Source organism: Mus musculus, chromosome 1 (genome assembly GCF_000001635.26).
Source record: "Mus musculus strain C57BL/6J chromosome 1, GRCm38.p6 C57BL/6J".
NCBI lineage: Eukaryota > Metazoa > Chordata > Mammalia > Rodentia > Muridae > Mus > Mus musculus.
The window spans coordinates 183,626,469-183,646,695 of NC_000067.6; the positions used below are offsets into that span (position 1 = coordinate 183,626,469).

Consider the following 20,227-nt stretch of genomic DNA (forward strand, 5'->3'; position numbering starts at 1 on the left):
TTTTTTTTTTTTTAAAATCAGAGAACAAAGCCCAAATTCTCTAAAGAGCAGACAGAATTCGGGTCTTTCCAGAAGGTAAAAGACCTGTGTTTCTCTCACCCCCCCCCCCAGGGTGGAGCAATTAGCCTACCTTTTGGGGCTTATTCCAGTCACACTTCTCAGCAGCAGACACAGAGGCTGATGGACCAGAACAAAACCTCCCCAGACCAGTGTGAATCACCACAGACACAGAGGCTTAGCATGACAGAAATGTACTCTCTTTAGTTCTAAAGCTAGAGGCTAAAGTGAGGCTGTCAGAATGAATGTCTGTGTCCCCTACCAAAGCTCAATGGAAATTACTTTTCTAGTAGCTTCCTATCTCTGGTGCTCCTGGCAATCCTCAGTGGTCATAGGCTCACAGCTGTGTCACTCCAGTCCATCTCCACCTTCACCTTGCTGCTGGATCTGTTTCTACTTTCTCTCTTCTATTGAGAACTATCAGTGCTTTCAGCACCTGCCTTCAGGCTAATGTACTGTTGTTTTGATCATTGTCTTCCACATATCTGTAAACCCTTTACCTTCAAATACATTGCCACTCTGAGGTTCTGGCTGGATACACATCTGGGGAGAACTCTATTCCACCCACTGTAGAACCTCAGACAGTGAGCTCACATTAACCCCATCCTGATTACTTACAGCACGGCAAGCTAGGCCACAGCTCGGCAAGCTAGCCCACAGCTCTGGCTGGGAGTGAGGACTTTGAATTTTAGCTGCTCCTGAGGCTGAGGCAGGAGGATCCCATGTTGAAGCTTGCCTGGGTTACAGAGTGAGTTAAAAGCCAGCCTGGGAAACTTGATGAGACTCTGTGTCAGAATAAAAAGTAAAAGCAAACGTGAGGTATAGAGTGTGGTAGAAGATTTGCTTAGTTGTGTGCAGGTTACTGGGTTTATTCTTAGTGCTTTCAATCAAGAAAGCAAACAAAACCAGTTAGCCACCAATTTAATAATACATTGCAGTCTCTTTATCATAGCTTATGGCTTTGTAATGCAGGAAGCCAAGCAGAGCCTGGCTAGTTAACACTTCTGGCCTACACAACACTGACTTGAGTCACTTTGTGGTATTCAGTTGTCGACTAGTCCTATCCAGATGGTCCAGCACACCTCTCCTTACATGTCTTGTGATGTTTAATTGTGGCTGTCAACTCGACTGGATTGAGAAATGCCCAGGAGATTGACAAGACACACCTCTGGTGTCTGACATAATTCCCAGAGATCTTTTGGGTCAGGAAAGATCTGAACTAATAAAATACTATTATACATGACCTTGTATATCTGGTTGCTTTTGTTTAGCACACTGCTTTAAAGACTCACCTCTGTGTTTCCTGTTTATTATTTTATTATTCTTTATTGTTAAATAATCCACTGTGTAGTCAGGCTTTGTGGTAATTCTGTCTTCTGGTACAGATAGGAGGGTGAACAATTTGAAGGAAGACTGGGATATATAGTGAGACCTTGTCTCAAAAAAAACCAGTAAGAAATATTCAATTGCATAAATATTGAAGTTTGGGCTCTTAAAAATTTAGGTCTATGGTCCTAAACTTGTGTGTGTGTGTGTGTGTGTGTGTGTGTGTGTGTGTGTGTGTGTTTGTGCTATAAGAGGTTTGACTTCATTGTTTTGACTGATCCACTTTTATTACTGAGTCAATTGAAAAAGCATGCGTCCTCATTGTCTTGTCTTGGCCCTTTCTTGAAAATCAATTGACCCTAATGTAATAGCATATTCTCAGGTTTACTTCTGTTCCCCTGATCTATCTAAGTGTGTGCACAGCAACTGTTAGTAATTTACTTAATGTCTTTAAGGAGTTTTTCCTGAAGGTAACCCAATTTACTTACTTCACGGCAATAGGTCCTGTGAATAGCACTTTTCTTGTTCCTGTCCAGTTTCTTCTGAGTTCAGCATTAGGCCAAGTAAGGTTCTCTCCACTTTGATCTATTCAATTTCCATTTAAAAAAATTCCTCCAATTCCATAGCCTGATATGACCTCCTTGCCCTTTCCCTGGCTTGAGCTCATCTGTCTATCTATCTATGTATCTATGTATCTATCTATGTATCTATCTATGTATCTATCTATGTATCTATCTATGTATCTATCTATCTATGTATCTATGTATCTATCTATCTATCTATCTATCTATCTATCTATCTATCTATCAATTTATGTATCTATCTATGTATCTATGTATCTATCTATGTATCTATGTATCTATCTATGTATCTATGTATCTATCTATCTATCTATCTATCTATCTATCTATCTATCTATCTATCTATCTATGTATCTATGTGTCTATCTATCTATGTATCTATCTATGTATCTATCTATGTATCTATCTATCTATCTATCTATCTATCTATCTATCTATCTATCTATCTACCTACCTACCTACCTACCTATAGATCTCTTTCCCAATTAGCCTGTGACAAGTAAAACAATCGACTTTACTCTGAAGTTTTACGACAGATCTTCCAAAGTGCTGCTTAAAAAATGAAAAAAAAAGTAAATGAATTTTCTCCTAAGTTGGATCTTTATATCAGTGAAAGAATTCAGTGTGGGAGTTATATTAAAGGGGTCAGTTGATATGAGGACCTGGTAAACTAAGGGCTGTGAGCCATTGTGCCAATCCACCAAGACTTAACCCTGACACTCAGCTGACACCCAGCTGACACCCAGCTGACACCCAGGTGACACCCAGGTGATATCCAGCTGACACCCAGGTGACGCCTATGTGGTTTTGGTGCTAATCAAACCCTGAAAGCAGACACAAGCTAGAGCAGGGAATTATGTAAGTGGTCAGCTTAAAATGTTTGTATTGCTAGAGCTGTGGCTTAGCACTTCAGAGCACTTGCCCTCACAGAGGACCAGGATTCAGTTCCCAACACCCACATGGTGGCTAATGAACCATCTATAGCTCCAGTTCTAGGGGACCTCATGCCTTCTGGGTTCAATGGACACTCCAACATGTGGTGCACTGTATACATTGAGAGAAGTACTCATACATAAAATTTAATAAATACCTAAAACATTTGCATTATTAGAACACACACACACACACACACACACACACACACACACACACACACGTCTACACCATGGGAGGACCCCTACCCCTAAGATAATAGCATGGTCCTTACCTTTACAAGGTAGAAACCTAGGGTTTTTCATACTCAACGTTTTTCTCATGTTTTCAATATATGATTTATCAAGAAATGCTTTTGATTTTACCCTTTCGTATTTCTTGTCTATTTACTTGTGTGTCTCTGCATCATCTCTGCCCTGAGCCAAGCAGTCATCATGGTTTGATCAACATATTCCAACTGGCAGGCCCTTATAATTGTTCACTCCAGTGCTGAGTATTCCCCCACCCTTGTACTCATCATTGGAGCAATTGTGCTTTCCACAACGCTGATTGATGATACTCCCCCAAGTCTGTAAACTTCTTTGAACTGAAGCCATGTTATCTCTGACTTATTATGTGTTCCATTATTGGCCATGGACATTAATAAATGCACAGGACTCCAACATAGCCTGAGGGCATCTGTGAGAGAAATGATGAATTAAAGTCTTTTTGTAAAGAAAAGGGCTTTCTGTAAATCCATGCCTGTCCAGTTACGTTATTTATCATAACCTAAGTGGATGTGTTAATAGGATATGGGTTAAACTGGCGGGTGTCACAGAACAGGGAGAAAACAGGATAGGTCTCAAAATCATTTTAAGGGTTTCTTACTATGCTCTGAATTCAACAAAGTAAAATTTCATAGATATGTAAGTGGACCATAAATAACCACCAGAGAGTAGGATACAAACTAGATGGGAGAGTTGGGTCTGAGCACTTGACTTCTTAGGGTTTAGATGTTTTGGGCTGATAATAAGTCTGAATACAAAGGGCATAAATTAATATATCAGTGGGGTTAACAGGGAAATATTTGGGGCTGGGAAGATAGCGCAGTGGCCCAGTGCATGCACCTGCCTTGCAGAGGACCCCAGTTTAGTTTCTGACACTGACATCTAGCCGCTCCAGAGGACCAGGCATTTTTCTCAGGCTTCTCTGGGTGCCTGCATTCATACGCCTCACGTGTGCAAACCTACACACAGGCATACACACTGAAACGTTTTAAAGAAAAGTTTCAAAAGAAAGCATTCAGTGAAATATGGCAAAAATGTACCCAAATAGGCATGTTACAAAAAGAACATTGATGGTGGCCAATGAAAATATGAGCAATACAAAGAAATGTTAAGGGGTGTTCTACCTGTCAAACTGATAGATATTAAATAAGAAAAGATAATTCTCTACAATGCAAGTTTGATATTATTATTACTATTATTATTATTATCATTATTACTACTGCTACCAGGTCTTTATTATACTTCTGGCTACAATATAAATTACTAGTTTTGGAGATGCAGCTAGCAATTCAAATAAGAACACCTTAAAATGTGGGTATCTTTGGATCAGCAGTGATACTTTTAGACCTTTGTTCTGTAGAAAAATGTTAACAATTTAGTTAAATTTTTTTTTCATCATCACAATAGGGAAAAGTATTGGAGAACCAGAGCCAGGCATGTTTGTTTGCCTTTTACTTCCTGCACTTGGGAGGCTGAGATAGAATTTTGAGACTCAGTGAGACCTTGTCGAAAACACACACACACACACACACACACACACACACACACCCCAAACCAAACCCAAACAAACCATCAAAGAAAAAACACCACAAAAAGCTGAAATTAAATCGAAACAAAAATCTGACAAAGAAAGAAAGACAAGCTTGAAAACATCCTGAGAAGTGGAACATTGAGGAAGTAAAGCGCACCCACATGGACACATATAATTTAAATGTGGGAATTATAAAAACAATGCAAATTCATGCACGGCTGATCAAGTGCAAAAACAAAAGAACAGAGGAAGAATAACATACTTTGCTCTTTTCTCCCAGGCATGGTTTTCTGTAGCTCAGGCTGAGGTGAAGTCACAGTGCTTGTGCCCCAGCCTCCCAAGGGCTTTAATATTAGTGCACCGCAACTTAGCCGGATCTTGTTTTTATTACAAAATATGTGCACAGGAAAATGATGGTGGTTTTCTCTGGCTGACCAAATTTTGGATTCTAGTCATTCTTCTGTATCTTTGGAGGACCGACTCTCCAATTGCCTGTGGATGCCGAGGTCTGTGAGTGCTCAAGTGCCCTGTGTGAATGCCTTGATATTTCCACACATCTTACAGACGTTTCCCATGTACTTTAAAGTATCTGTAAGTTATTTACAATGCTACACCCAATGTAAACGTTATGTAAATACTTGTTATGTTTAGGAAATACTAACAGGGAAAAGTCTATGAATGTTTAGTGCGTATTCATTTTTTTCCAATAATTTTTATGTATGGTGGGTGGGGTATATCTCTCTATTTTTGTTGGTCTGTCTTTTCACCCTTAAACACATACTAACTGCATAACTGACAAAATACATTGCTTAATAGTAAGAGCCTGGTGTCAACAGATTCATTCTGACCTTGGCTGCTTTAAATAAGAAGGTGTGCATGGACATTGTATGCTGCTTTCTGCTGTGCACCCCAATCTTGATACCCATGGACTTGATGATTCTGCACCCACAAAAAGGTGTCACGTGTTGGGGCTTCTTGTCTTGCTGGGAAGGCAGCCATGAGCTATAGCTGCCTCTCAACCACACAAGCCTAAGAGGCAACAACTTGGTACTGTTTTGCCATAACCCTTAATACATTTCATGCCAACAGGCTTAGAGAGCTGAATGACAGCTCAGTTATAGTCATGGAGACCTGCTTGAGTTTGATCCCTCAAAACCCAAGCAAAGCAGCTGAGCATGGTGGTGCAGTCTCATAAGCCCTGTACTGGAGAGGCAAGCACTCTGTGAGGACCACTGGCCAGCTAGCTTAGCAACCTTGGCAAGGTCTAGGCCAATCACAGGCCCGCACAAGAAGGAAAAGAAAAGAATACAAAACTTTAGCCTCCACATGTACCTACACACACATATAAAGATACACACACACACACACACACACACACACACACACACACACACACACACACACACACACGGTTCTGGCTTCTCATTAGAAGATTGTATACAGCTGTAGGCTAATGCTAGCTGCCTATGCTTCAAGTACGCAAGGCTAAGCTACGGTGATTAGTATTTAAGTGAATTCAATGTGTTCTGACTTAAGATATTTTCAACTTATGATGGGCACATTCAACATGATGCATTGTAAATCAAGGAGTATTTCTCTAATGATACTCTGAAAGCATAGGCAAAAAGAGAGGGGCATCAAAGTGCAGGGCTGTTTGAGCTCCTCTTTCAAATTATTTTCTCTTGGAAGGTCTTCATTTCAAAGTTGACCTTGATTTTAAAGATTGGCTGTATTTTTTCATGTCTTGGTTACTATTTTTTTTTATTAGATATTACTTTATTTACATTTCAAATATTGTCCCCTTTCCTGGTTTCTCCTCTGAAAACCCCTATCCCCTCCCCCCTCCCCATGCTCACTAACCCACCCACTCCTGCTTCCTGGCCCTGGCATTCCCCTACACTGGGGCATTGAGTCTTCATAGGACCAAGGGCCTCTCCTCCCATTGATGACTGACTAGGCCATCCTGTGCTACATATGCAGCTGGAGTCATGAGTCCCACCATGTGTAGCCTTTGGTTGGTGATTTAGTCCCTGGGAGCTCTGGGGGTACTGGTTAGTTCATATTGTTGTTCCTCCTATGGGGCTACAAACCCCTTTAGCTCCTTGGGTACTTTCTCTAACTCCTTCATTGGGGACCCTGTGCTCAGCAGATTGACTGTATTTTATCAAACAGTTAACATAATTTTTCTCCTCCTCCTTCTCCTTCCTCTTTCTCCTCCTCTTCCTCCTCCTCCTTCTCCTTTTCCTCCTTCCTCCTCCTTCTTCTCCTTCTTTCTCTTCCTCTTCCTCCTTCCCCCTTCTCCTCTTCCTCCTCCTCTTCTTGTTCTTCTTCTTCTATCACTTTAGTGTGCTATGTGGTTAGAATCCCCAGGAGGACTCCTTGACACCGAGACGTGGAGTACATTAAGATAAGAACGAACTATCATTATTCTGGTGAGAAGAATGTCTATTGAACAGAAGGCCTTTCTGTGCTGCCCAGGATGGAAGGTGGAGGAGACCAACCCACATGCGTATGTATGCTCTACCAACTCCTTTCCTCTTCTGCTGGGGTTGAGGAGGGCTAATTCTCTTCCACTTTAAAATGCCATCAAAATGAAAGTCTAACCTTCCTCATAGTACATGTTGGAGGTTTTCTTGAAAAAATTAAGGCTACCAAGCATAAAAGCATAGACTTTGTTTTTTTCCTGCTCAGAGCCTCATTACAGCTCAATCACAATTCAGTGTTCCAGACATACATTCTAATGATTGCCTGTGAGAAGCTCCTGTGCTCAGCCACTCAGAGCTCCTCTGGGACTTATGTGTGACGTCACCACAGCCACTCAGAGCTCCTCTGGGACTTATGTGTGATGTCACCACAGCCACTCAGAGCTCCTGGTTCCGTACCCCTCACTGAGGATGAGGTGTTTGTGTCAGAGTCCAGCACAGGTGCCCGACAAGCTGAGTGACTGAAAATAACACGTTATATGGTATAAATAGAAAGAATAGACTTTGCGTAAGACAAAGACTACCATTCTGCGATGGTGGTAATGTACTTTCAGCCTTTTCATTTTGGGAAGCTGTGTTGACTAGACCTAATGAGCCTATGAAACACTGACCTCAGAAACTCTCCCTTAGCCACTTCTTCTAGCAAGTCAGTGTGGTTCAATCCCCCACTCTCCACTGTTGTAGTATTTAACACAGCCCTTCAGACTGTACGAGTCACATGTGATCAAGGGCTGACTGCATAATGCTTGTCTGATGGCAGTACACACAGAGAGGGCACAATTCCATCTCAGCCATCACAGCCCAGGTATCCTGCTATGTACAGATACCAGTGAAAGAACAGATGGCATAGAAGGGTTCTCAACCTGTGGGTCATGACCCCTTTTTTGGGGGGGGGGGTTTCACATATCAGATATCCTGCATTCAGATATTTATATTAGATTTTCAACAGTAGCAAAATTACAGTTATGAAGTAACAACGAAATAATTTTATGGTGTGTGTGTGGGGGGGGGGGGTCACTACAACAGGAGGAACTATATTAAAGGGTCAAAGCATTAGGGAGGTTGAGAACCACTGGTCTAGGAGTGAAGGAGCAGGAAGCAGAATGTGAATTAGAGACTATTTCTTCATGCTCTACTATGATATATTTCTTCATATATACTGACTCCTATGGTCAGCATGTGTTCATATTCTTATGAGCTAATATCCAACATCAATGTTACAGCTCTTAACTCCATGGAGGTCCAATAAGAGAGAGTTATTTCTTCTGCTATAGAGAATGTGATCTACCTCTGGCCTGGCTGGACTGACCATTCCAAACTAAGTGAAATATGAGTTATTTGAGTTGGGCCAGTCAACCACCACCAGCTAAAAGATTACCCCTGGGAAGGTGATTCACCCAGCGCATGCTGGAGAGAGGGAAGGGATAATCACCCACTTACTGACATAATGTACTTTCCCTGCCCAGATTCCCTGCTACCTGGGCAGTCACTAAAAAGCTGCCAGGAGGCTCTGTTAGGTCTGCCTGCCTTTCTGAAGTCTGACTTAGAAAGTTATAACTTTCCATTTTTCTCTGCTGTCTCTTTACTTCCGATTCCGGCCAGAGCCTACATATGCTTTCTTTGGTACTTCACGATTTTTTCACACTTCCCTGGAAGCTAAAGCTTTCTCTCTTTTGTCATGTCATGTGGCTTCTGACTGACCTCTGGGCAGCTTCTGAGATTTACAGCTTCCCTTCCTCATTCTCTCTCTCTGTCTCTGTCTCTCTCTGTGTCTCTGTCTCTGTCTCTGTCTCTCTCTGTGTCTCTCTCTCTGTCTCTCTCTGTATGTTTTGGTAGACTCTTACAAAATTGTCCTCAAATTTCCCTTTGAGTCAGGTCCTAAATTCTTTTATTGATGAGACCAAGAACTCCAATGGAGGGTCCCAACTTCTCTGAAAGACTATGTAGGAAGGGGAAAGTCCCTGTAACTGTTGCAAGGGACCAGTCACAGTTTTGCAGAATTTGTTACTATGTTTTGGGGGAAGAGAATTTACTGTTAAGCAATTGGGGGTTGGGTAGAGCATCATCTGGAGGTTTGGTTGTATCGTTTTTTGTGAAACTCTCATTTATGTTTTAAAAACTCAATGCCTCTATTTTTCCCTGGATGACTTCTTCAGTCAAATACTAGAGAAAAAAAAAGTGGTATCATTTTCATTAAGGCAGGACTGATCAATTAAATGCAATGATGAGGAATTCAATTGCCAATATGTGTCCCAGGGAAAGTGCTGTATTGAGTCTAAATGGTTCCTCTCTGAAATAGCTCAATTAGTCTGAGTGTTACTTAACAAAATCCTGAGGTGGTCTTGCTATTGAACTGGGGTTATCTGCATGGCTGTTTTCTTGAAATAAAAAATGTTTACTAATAAGGAAAAAGTATGTTATGCCTGACTACATAAAATAACCCTATTTTATATTGTTATTTTCCTGAGGAGCGGAAGTCTGATTTCTTTAATTCATCGGTTATGATGAGCCCTCCCCCACCCCTGTTTGAATGGGGACTGGCTTGATCTTGGGCAGGTCTTGTGCAGGTGACCACAGCTGCTGTGACCTCACCTGTGCAGTGGTCCTGTCATGCCTGCAAGATGTTTCTCCGGGCTCTTCCCTATCCCCTGGCTCACACAGTCTTTCCCCCAGAGTTCATTTTTAAGTTGTTTCAAAAACTGCTTTATCTGACATTTCTACAATTTTGTGATCGTTGGAGAATAAAGAGTTTTTGGGGAGTCAGTCATGTTTCCTGATTTGGAAATTTCTTTTGTGTCTCTGCACTGAGATTCACCCCTGTATTGAGGTGGAGAGTCTCTCAGCTGCTACGTAAGGGCCTTTGTACAGGGAAGCTTTCTCCTGATGACGTGGCTGGGATTTCAGACTGGGAAATACTGAATAGGTTTCCAGGTGGATTTTGGGATGTAATTCCCTTGTTGCTTTGGCAGGGCTTAGTTTATTTTGACATACCACATGCTGCATCAGAACTGGAAAATCTTGTTATTTTTGTAAGTCTCATGAAAGTGGGTGTTTGTCGGTAGATCTGGGCAGGAGCAGGGTAAACAGTGGTGCATGGAGTCCCCTTTAGAGATTACTCCTCTGCTCTCATTCAAAGCATAGCTTCTGAAGGCGTGTGGGAGCAACCATGCGGTGCTCTCTCGTGGCCATGATGCACACGGGCCTTTTACTGTCTCATTCCTTGTGGATGTCCAGGTACTAGTCTTCATGCCCACCTCAATTATGCTTATCTCAGTCATTGGTCCTTTAAAAAACAAAACAAAACAAAACAAAACTCATCTCTTCCTTGAGTTAAACGTATCCACTGGAGTTTGAGCAGGGAGGGCTGCGTGTAGAGCCAGCTGTCTGATTCTCAGCTGAGCAAGGAGGGTAGCTCAGTGGCAGAGCATCTGTACAACGTATTCAGAATGCCTCTCTATCCACAGCACTGTGTGGAAAAGGGAAACAAATACCCAGCACACTTCAGCTTCCTTTCCTGTGCCAGTATTTCCTCATGGCATACGTCCCAGCTTCATTTCTATTGCTGTGAGGAAATACCCCATCCAAAGCAACTTAGGGAGGAAAAAGCTTTATTTTGGTTTACATTCCAGGTTATTGCCCATAATTGTGAACAAGCCAAGGTCAGAACTCCAGGCGGCTTTTCATGTTACTCCCACAGTCGAGCACAGAGAAATGGATGTACTCCCCACACTCGAGCACAGAGAAATGAATGTACGCCCCACAGTCGACCACAGAGAAATGGATGTACGCCCCACAGTTGAGCACAGAGAAATGGATGTGCGCATGCTTACTAGCTTGCTGTGTTCAGCTTGGTTTGTCTATTCTTACATAGTTCATGATCCCCTGCCTAGGGGATGGCGCTCTCCATGGTGGGTCTTCTCACACTAATTAACTTAATTCAGACAGCCCTACAGGCTCCTCTATTGTACATAATCCATCACTAAGGCTCTCTTTTGAGGCGATTTGTAAGTTGCACCAAGTTGACAACTGAAGCAGCTAGGTCACTGTGGGTTCAAATGCTTTTGTTATTTTTCATCTTCCATTGCAGCAACCCGCATACTTGATCTCTCCAAGTCTCTTCAGTGTGTCTCCGCAGTCTCCTATCTTGCAGAGAGGCTGTTTTATGGCTTCTTCAGTTTGAGCATCTGAGAAGTTAGAATATGCTGCTGGCTTCTAATCTGCTCTGAGTTTATTATCTTGATTATAGACAGTGTCATGTTGGTTTACACTTGTTAAAACATCAAATTTTATACTGTAAATGTTTGTCATTAATTATACCCTAATTAGGTTGAACCAGTGCTGCATTTAGGACAAGAATCAAAAATCTAACATACAAATAAGGTAGGTAAGTAGCAGGCTGAGTTTGTTTGGACTGTAGGGGGACAGGAGTGAGCGGTTTGTTAAACATATGTTGCTATCACACAGGATTTGCAAAGCTGTTTTATTATGTTGTAAAATTACTTAGGTTGGAGGTTTACTATTAGAGGCAGTTATGGATGAAGAAATATTGGCAGTCCTGGACTCTTCCATTTAAAAAAATTGTGTGTGTGTATGTGTGTATGTGTGTGCCCAAGGAGACCAGAAAATTGTGTGTGTGTGTGTGTGTGTGTGTGTGTGTGTGTATGTGTGTGCCCAAGGAGACCAGAAGATGTCATTGGATCTCCTACAGTTGGAGTTAAGTTGGTTGTAACTACTTAATATAGGTTCTGGGAACCAAACTTGGGCCCCCTAACAAGAGCAGTAAGTACTCTTAACTACTAAGCCATTTCTCCAGGCCTGAGTCCTGGAATCCTGAAGGTGGAGGGACCTTGAGAAGTTACAGAATTGTTGGAGAAATTCCCCTTAAAATAGACCCCACAGGAGGACCAATAGAGTCAACTAGCCTGGACCCTTGGGGACTTTCAGAGACTGAACCACCAACCAAAGAACAAACAGAGACTGGAATGAGGCCCCCCAGAATATCTGTAGCAGATATGCAGCTCAGTGTCCATGGGGACCCCAACAACTAGAGTGGAGGCTCTTCCTGAAGCTGTAGCCTGACTCTAGTAACCATTCCCCAACAGGGCTTCCTTGTCTGGCCTCAGTGGGAGAAGGGGTATCTAATCTGGCAGAGACTTGATGCACCAGGTTGGGGGGATATTCAGAGAAAGCACTACCCTCTCAGAAGAGAAGGGGATGGGGGAGGGAGGATCTGGGGGTAGCATTTGGAATGTAAATAAATAAATTAAAATAAAAAAGAACCTTATTTCTGAGCTCAAGAATGGTGATGGGAAAGGAAGGACCTTTGTTTGACTTCTGTTATGATTTTTAAAATTATGCTCATATATGCAAACACTTGGGGTACCCAGCTGGTTGAAAGTTGAGCCTTTAGGGGTGGGGCCTTGCCATGACAGTTGAGCTGTTGGGGAATGCCTTTGAAGTCACATACTTCAGTTCTGGTTCCTGATCTTGCAAGATGTGAGGAGCCCCACCTTGTACTCCTGCTGCCTGGACAGAGAACCCCTGGGACTGACCAACTCTCTGGAGTAATAACTCAAACCATCACTGTCACACGTTTATCACAGAATACTGAGAAAATCCAGTTTCCTTTGGTCTGAAGAGTGGCTGGAAAGGGCCCATTGAGCTTCCGTATTACTTAATCTGTTGTCCTTCTTCAGAAAATATTTGATAGAAATGAGTTACCAGGGAGGTACGCAGAGCTGACTAAGGAAGAGCAATAGGCGCTGTGAAACTAGGATCTGGAAAGTTAGGTTTTTCAGCTCTCGGAGATCAAGGGCTTTTTATGTTTGCTCATGAACTGCAGTCCCAGGGAGATGTGCGGGAGGTGCCTGGCTCCTGGCCACATTCTCCTCTCACCGGGTGGCAGCAAGGCTGCTCCTTCTATGTACCGCATCCTCTATGCACACTGGGGTGTGTTCTTTGTTGAACTGTAATGGTGTGAAAGGTATGGGCAGTTCTTCAAAGGGCTTAGGACTGGCTGAGCTGTGGAGTCACAGCGTGGATCAGTTCCTACTGAAGAGGAAAGGGCTATTTGTAATTGTTTTCCCCTGCAGTTAGTTCCTGGAAGGGGGGGGTAGGGGGTTGGGATGCTCTCTAAAGTCATTATTATTTAAACATTTAAAAAAGATTTATTTTTTATGTGTGTGCATTGCCTGCCTGTATGACTGTGCAACACATGTGTGCCCGATTCCTTGGCAAGTTGGAAGAAGGCGTTGGGTTCCCTAGAGCTGGAGTTAGAGATGGTTGTGGGCCACCAAGTGAGTGCTAGGAGCAGATCCTGGGCCTTCAGCAAGAAACGCTCTTAAACTGCTGACATTTTTCTCAACCTTTGAGGCCATTATTTTTGTTTCAGTGTGTGAGCTGCTCTCAGAAGGCCCGCCCCGCCGAAGGCAGTGTCGGCATGAGACATCTGGCAGTGGGAACATCAAGTGATCCCAGAGTGGTCTCCGTTGGAATCAGACTCTTCTACATCCTGTGGGGGAAAATGTGGTTGGCAGGTCAATTGCTTCAAAGGCACCCCATGCTCATCTTGGGAAGGATGTCATGGATGGGAGGCACAGACTTGGTGCTGGTGTAGACCGTGTGTGTGTGTGTGTGTGTGTGTGTGTGTGTGTGTGTGTGTGTGGTGGTACTGCTGCCCATCGACTGGGAACCTGAACCCATTCTGAAGATCCAGGAAAGGCCCATGGAAGAGGGAAGAAGGAATCTGTCCACTACCCACTACTCCCTGGCTTGCTGTTTTCTGTTTTGTTTGTTTTTTTGTCTTGCAAGCATTTTGTGCAGGAAAGAGAGAGTAACACACACAAAAGGGACTTCAGCTGCCAATGGAAAAGTCCTGCCTTCTTCTTTTCAGAGCTGCTTTTATTTTCATGGTTAATTATTTATTCATATATCTCGAGCGGGGAGATTTTATTTTGGCTCTCAGGCGATAGAAGCTCAAGGTCACGGGGGAAGTGTTTTCAGATGCTAAGTGAGCCTCCTCTAACCTCATGTATAATTTTTTATTTCAGGAGTAGCATTGCTTGCAGGAGGGGTGACGGCTTAATTTTAGCTCCGAGATGAAATATTGACTGAGGTGCTGATGAGGGGGTTGGCAGGCAGCTTGGATCAGTGCAAGGCGGGCTGCAGCTGAGCTGTCTCCGCTCTGACTTGGTGATGATCCTTTCCTTGAGGAATGACCTTTGCAAAATGATGATAATGTGTGTGGGGAGGGTGGAGAGAGGCAGGGCTGCAGAGATTTCAAACAAACAAAGATAGGTTGGGAAGAGACCCAGTTTCTCTTGTATTTATTCTCTCTCTCTCTCTCTCTCTCTCTCTCTCTCTCTCTCCCCCCTCCCTCTCCTCTCTCCCTCTTTCTCTCTCTCATCTATCTATCTATCTATCTATCTATCTATCTATCTATAACCTATTATCTGTATGTATGCATGTATGTATGTACCTACCTATCTATCATCTTTGTATTATCTACCTACCTATCATCTAACTCTCAAAGATGAACTTTATTTATATAGTCATTGGTAAGAACTACTTTAGAACATACTGCATTTTCTTTCACTGCACCATTGAGAATGTGGCTACCCCTGACCCCCACACTTCATTCCCCACTCCACCCCTGAACAAAGTAAGAGGATCCTGTGTGACAGAGGTCACATGGCTGGGATTTTTCCATCTTTAACAATTCATTGTAGATTGGTTGACACTTTTCTTACTTCCAATGATAGATTTAGATAGATAGATAGATAGATAGATAGATAGATAATAGATCAACAGATATAAGTAGACAGATATTGAGTAGATACAAGAAAAGCTGTATTTTTCTATTGGGTCTTTTCCCCATGTATCTTTGTTTTTTGAACTATCTATTACTGTCTATTAGCTGTATGAATGACAGGTATCATTATGACATGGTCAGGCCTGGGCACAATGCACCTTGAGCACATCTCCTCTACCACACTGGCTCTCTAAGGGTTAACTATTGCTCTGTGAAGAGTTGTACATAGACTCATCTTGCACATGCCCTACTCGCCAGCAAGAACGACACTGCAACAGGATCCTTCTGCACATGTTTATTGGGAGAGCTTGATTGCAGAGGCGAAGAGACCCCGAGCCCAGAACTGGTGCTGCTTATATAGGCCTAGGAGAGGCGTGTCTCACACCCGGATTGGTTATGCATGGGTTATGCTTACCACCTCATTTGCATGTCTCTCATCTGATTGGTTAACTTGTCTCTCATCTGATTGGTTAACTTGTCTCTCATCTGATTGGTTAACTTGCCTCTCATCTGATTGGTTAATTCTCAAAACCTCATCTTGGCAAAAAAACTTTACTGCCTATGTATGTGTGGTGGCCAGCGGTAGCCAGCGCCACCCTGCAACGGCACATGTGGCTTCCCACAGGCTCATATCTGTGGGCACCTGGAGGAAGATAGTTTCCTCTAATGCTGTAGCTCTTGATGTCCAGTTCCCATTTCCAGCAGTGTCCACTCAACGGCTTCATTGGTGTCTTCTTGTAATCATCCACACTTAGAAACCTTGAGTGAGCGTTGGTCTTTTAAACAGTAATAAGAGCATGCTGTCTATCTCTTCATGGTTATTCTATGTCCGTATAAGCAGTGTCTTTGATGTTAGAGTTCTCAGAATCCTGCAGCAGTTTTGGATCTGGCATTTAGAACATTCTTCTCCTGTGCCCCTCTATCAGCTCTCTGTATACTTTGCTCCTCCAATGCCCAATGCCAAGGAAGACATTTCAAGTCTCTGCTGTATGAATTGGTCTATCAGAGCAATAACAAAGATATTTCGATGTACGATGATTCCTGTAGCATAGATGTTTCCCTCCCATATCACAGCCCCCAGGGAAATGAGCTTCTGGGAGACGGGGGCGGGGGTGCATGGAGCTTCCAATGCTCTCTCCATGGCAGGTGATCCATTCTTTCATTTCCTCAGTGAGAGGAGAGGAAAGGGGAAATGGTCCTAGAAGATCATGTGCAGGTATGGTCTCACGTGCTTTTGTTCATGTGCAATTGGCCTGAGTTATTCCCATGGGCACTGAAAAATTGGGGGTTCTCCTATTAAACAAAAGAGACTGATATTCAGTTACATTTAAATCCTGTGCTTGTGTGTCCATCTCTCTCTCTCTGTCTCTCTGTCTCTCTCTCTGTCTCTCTGTCTCTCTCTCTCTCTCTCTCTCTCTCTCTGTGTGTGTGTGTGTGTGTGTAGGTCAGATGCATTGCATCCCAGGAACCAGAGTTACCAGCAGTTGTGAGCCCTCAAAATGAGTGTTTGGAATTGAACTGCAATTCTCTGCAAGGCTAGCACACAGACTTATCCACTGAGACAACTCTCTTGCCTGAAAACGGACATTTTTGGCCATCTTGGTCATATTGGGTGATTCTAGTTAGAAGTTGGCCATGGGAATGTGTGGGTCTCTAGTATTTCTCAAAGGGAAGTAGTGTCTACATCTGGTCCTAGGACAAGATTTAACTCAAATGAAAAAGTACACAGAAAAAAAATGCAAAATGATCTACTTTTGCTATTGTTATTCTTCTTATTAATTTGTTAGTATACAATGGGCTTTGTCACGACAACTTCATACACATATCATGCTTTGCCATGTCCCCTCTGCCCCTCATGATCCATCCTCAGTTCCAGCTGGCTCCTTCCTGTTAGTTTTCATTCTACTTTGTTCTATGTTTTCATTATCCTCTTGTCTTCCACCTCCCATTGGACCTCTTCTTCCTTTCTCAAGATTCACTTTCTAACTTTGCTACCTAAATATATACACATGTACCTGTGTATACATGTACAAACATATATGTGTACATATAATTTTAAATGTAAGTCCCATGCATCAAAGAGACATGTGACATTTGTCTAAAAGGGCCTTTTTTACTGTTTGTTTTTTTCAAGACAGGGTTTCTCTGTGTAGCCCTGGCTGTCCTGGACTCACACTGAAGACCAGGCTGGCCTCAAACTCAGGTCTGCTATTGAATGTGAGAATACTTTATTATCTACCCAAGGCCAAGGATGGAAGGCACTTATGGGATTTCTGTGGAGCACCCAAATTTCTCTAACTGTAGAATTTACAAGAGACAATAGAATAGCTCACCTATGAGAAGTAAGACTTTTTCTGCTTGGAACTCAAAAAATATCAGAGCAGCAAAGCAGCGGCCACCATAATGTGCTGTCTGATGATGGCAGCTGCAGTTGTCCACAAAGGGTCTGAGAAATGTGGTCACTGGGAACTGTTCTGCTGGGGTGACTAAGAGGCCCTGAGAGGCAGGTGAAGGCAGCCCAGAAGACAGGAGAGGACAGCAAGAATGACTGGTGTGACAATGAGCTGTTGTGTGGCTGGGCACACACACAATGGGCAAACCTTGAGTGGAGACTGTGGGGCTGAAATATCAGTATTAGGAAACAGCACTCTCTCAGCACGATTAGTTTTTTTTCCTAAAACTGCCCTGAGGTCTGTGTCTCAGTTCTCATGCAGAGAAACAGGCTGTGGCTTGTCAGCCCATGCTGTCCAGAGTGGCTGGGCTGGAATGTCTAGTGAGGGTGGCTGAGCATGAATGTTCTGGAGAGTTTGACAAGGCCTCCCTGGTGGGTAAGTTTTATTTTTTTTTCAGTCTGCATCAGGCTGACGTTTAGACTTCAAGAATGTAAGAGAATGTCTCAGGGAGGTTGGAGACAAGTATGTGGAAGAAGAGGTGGGGAAGGAGGGTCCCCCTGGTCCCCAGTCAGGTAGAGATGTTTAAAAATATTCAGATATTTTATAATACAGAAAATGTATTTAGAGAATGTAAAGTGGTCACATTTCCTAGGTAAGGTAGTATTTTATTTTTGAACGAAGTGACTTTTTGAAGTCAAATTTTCCAGACTTTGAAGTGAATGTTTGTCTGATTTGTGACAGTCACCCTTATACATATGGAACCACAAAGATGTGGCATTTTCAGATGGTTTAGCTCAGTCTACAAGGCTTAGGGGCCGATCTGAACCTAAGGTAATAGAGACGTTTGGCAAGGGCCAAATGTGAGAGAGCATACATGAGTCAAACAGACCATGATTGACTTTGTGTCTCACTATCACCCTTTATATTCTATAGTTTAAAGTGGAATGAAATGGAGTGGGGACATTGGTAGCATACACGTGGATCCTGACCCAAGTACAGAAGGTGGTTCAACTTCTAAACATCACAGATTAATAAAACATCAGGATTGGGAGTGTCTCTCATTCCTCTATGCTCTCTCTGCCTGCCTGCCTATCTGTCTGTCCATCTGTCTGTCTGCCTGCCTGCCTGTCTCTTTTTCTCTCTCTCATATGTGTTACAGTGTGTGGTGTATGGTATATGTACTGGTTTATGCACATATGCATGGACAGACAATACTGTATAGGTATATATAGAAACCATAGGAGGATGTTGAATTTCTTCCATCTTGCTTTTTAGCTTACTTTTTGAGACAGGTCTCTCTTGATGTAACCTGTTATTTCTGCTAGGCTGGCCGGGCAATGGGCTTCTGAGATCTGTTTCTGCCAATATTGGGGTTATAGGCGAGCTCAGTCATAGACATTGTTTTTTAACATGGGTGTTGGGGAGTGGAACTCAGGCCCTCTGCTATTTTTTTAATTAGGTATTTTCTTCATTTACATTTCCAGTGCTATCCCAAAAGTCCCCCATACCCTCCCACCCCACTCCCCTACCCACCCACTCCCACTTCTTGGCCCTGGCGTTCCCCTATACTGGGGCATATAAAGTTTGCATGAACAATGGGCCTCTCTTGGCCCTGGCATTCCCCTATACTGAGGCATATAAAGTTTGCATGACCAATGATCCCCTCTTTCCACTAATGGCCAACTAGGCCATCTTCTGATACATATGCAGCTGGAGACATGAGCTCCGGGGGTTACTGGTTAGTTCAAGCTTGCAATCCCACCAACAATGGAGGAGTGTTCCTCTTTCTCCACACTCTCACCAGCATCTGCTGTCACCTGAATTTTTGATCTTAGCCATTCTGACTGGTGTGAGGTGGAATCTCAGGGTTGTTGTGATTTGCATTTCCCTGCTGATTAAGGATGCTGAACATTTTTTCAGGTGCTTCTCAGCCATTTTGTATTCCTCAGGTGAGAATTCTTTGTTAAGCACTGCACCCCATTTTTTAATGGGGTTATTTGATTTTCTGGAGTCCACTTCCTTGTGTTCTTTATATATATTGGATATTAGTCCCCTATCTGATTTAGGATAGGTAAAGATCCTTTCCCAATCTGTTGGTGGCCTTTTTGTCTCATTGACAGTGTCTTTTGCCTTACAGAAGCTTTGCAATTTTATGAGGTCCCATTTGTCGATTCTCCATCTTACAGCAGAAGCCATTGATGTTCTATTCAGGAATTTTTCCCCTGTGCCCATATCTTCGAGGCTTTCCCCCATTTTCTCCTCTATAAGTTTCACTGTCTCTGGTTTTATGTGGAGTTCCTTGATCCACTTAGATTTGACCTTAGTACAAGGAGATAGAAATGGGTCAATTCGAATTCTTCTACAGGTTAACCGCCAGTTGTGCCAGCACCATTTGTTGAAAATGCTGTCTTTTTTCCACTGGATGGTTTTAGCTCCCTTGTCAAAGATCATGTGACCATAGGTGTGTAGGTTCATTTCTGGGTCTTCAATTCTATTCCATTGGTCTACTTGTCTGTCACTATACCAGTACCATGCAGTTTTTTTTTTTTTTTTTTTTTTATCACAATTGCTCTGTAGTACAGCTTAAGGTCAGGCATGGTGATTACACCAGAGGTTCTTTTATCCTTGAGAAGAGTTTTTGCTATCCTAGGTTTTTTGTTATTCCAGATGAATTTGCAGATTGGCCTTTCTAGTTCATTGAAGAATTGAGTTGGAATTTTGATGGGGATTGCATTGAATCTGTAGATTACTTTTGGCAAGATAGCCATTTTTACTATATTGATCCTGCCAATCCATGAGCATGGGAGGTCTTTCCATCTTCTGAGATCTTCTTTAATTTCTTTCTTC

At 42.8% G+C, this 20,227-nt stretch overlaps 1 long non-coding RNA gene across 1 annotated transcript in view; it reads left to right on the top strand.

The window, feature by feature from the left end:
* Window positions 1-5,000: 5,000 nt before the first annotated feature.
* Window positions 5,001-20,227, top strand: part of Gm39724 — a 33,964-nt gene continuing 18,737 nt past the window's right edge. The window contains exons 1-2 of the long non-coding RNA XR_865813.1: window positions 5,001-5,200; window positions 7,040-7,203. This is a non-coding gene — a long non-coding RNA (predicted gene, 39724). The remainder of the gene's footprint in view (window positions 5,201-7,039; window positions 7,204-20,227) is intronic.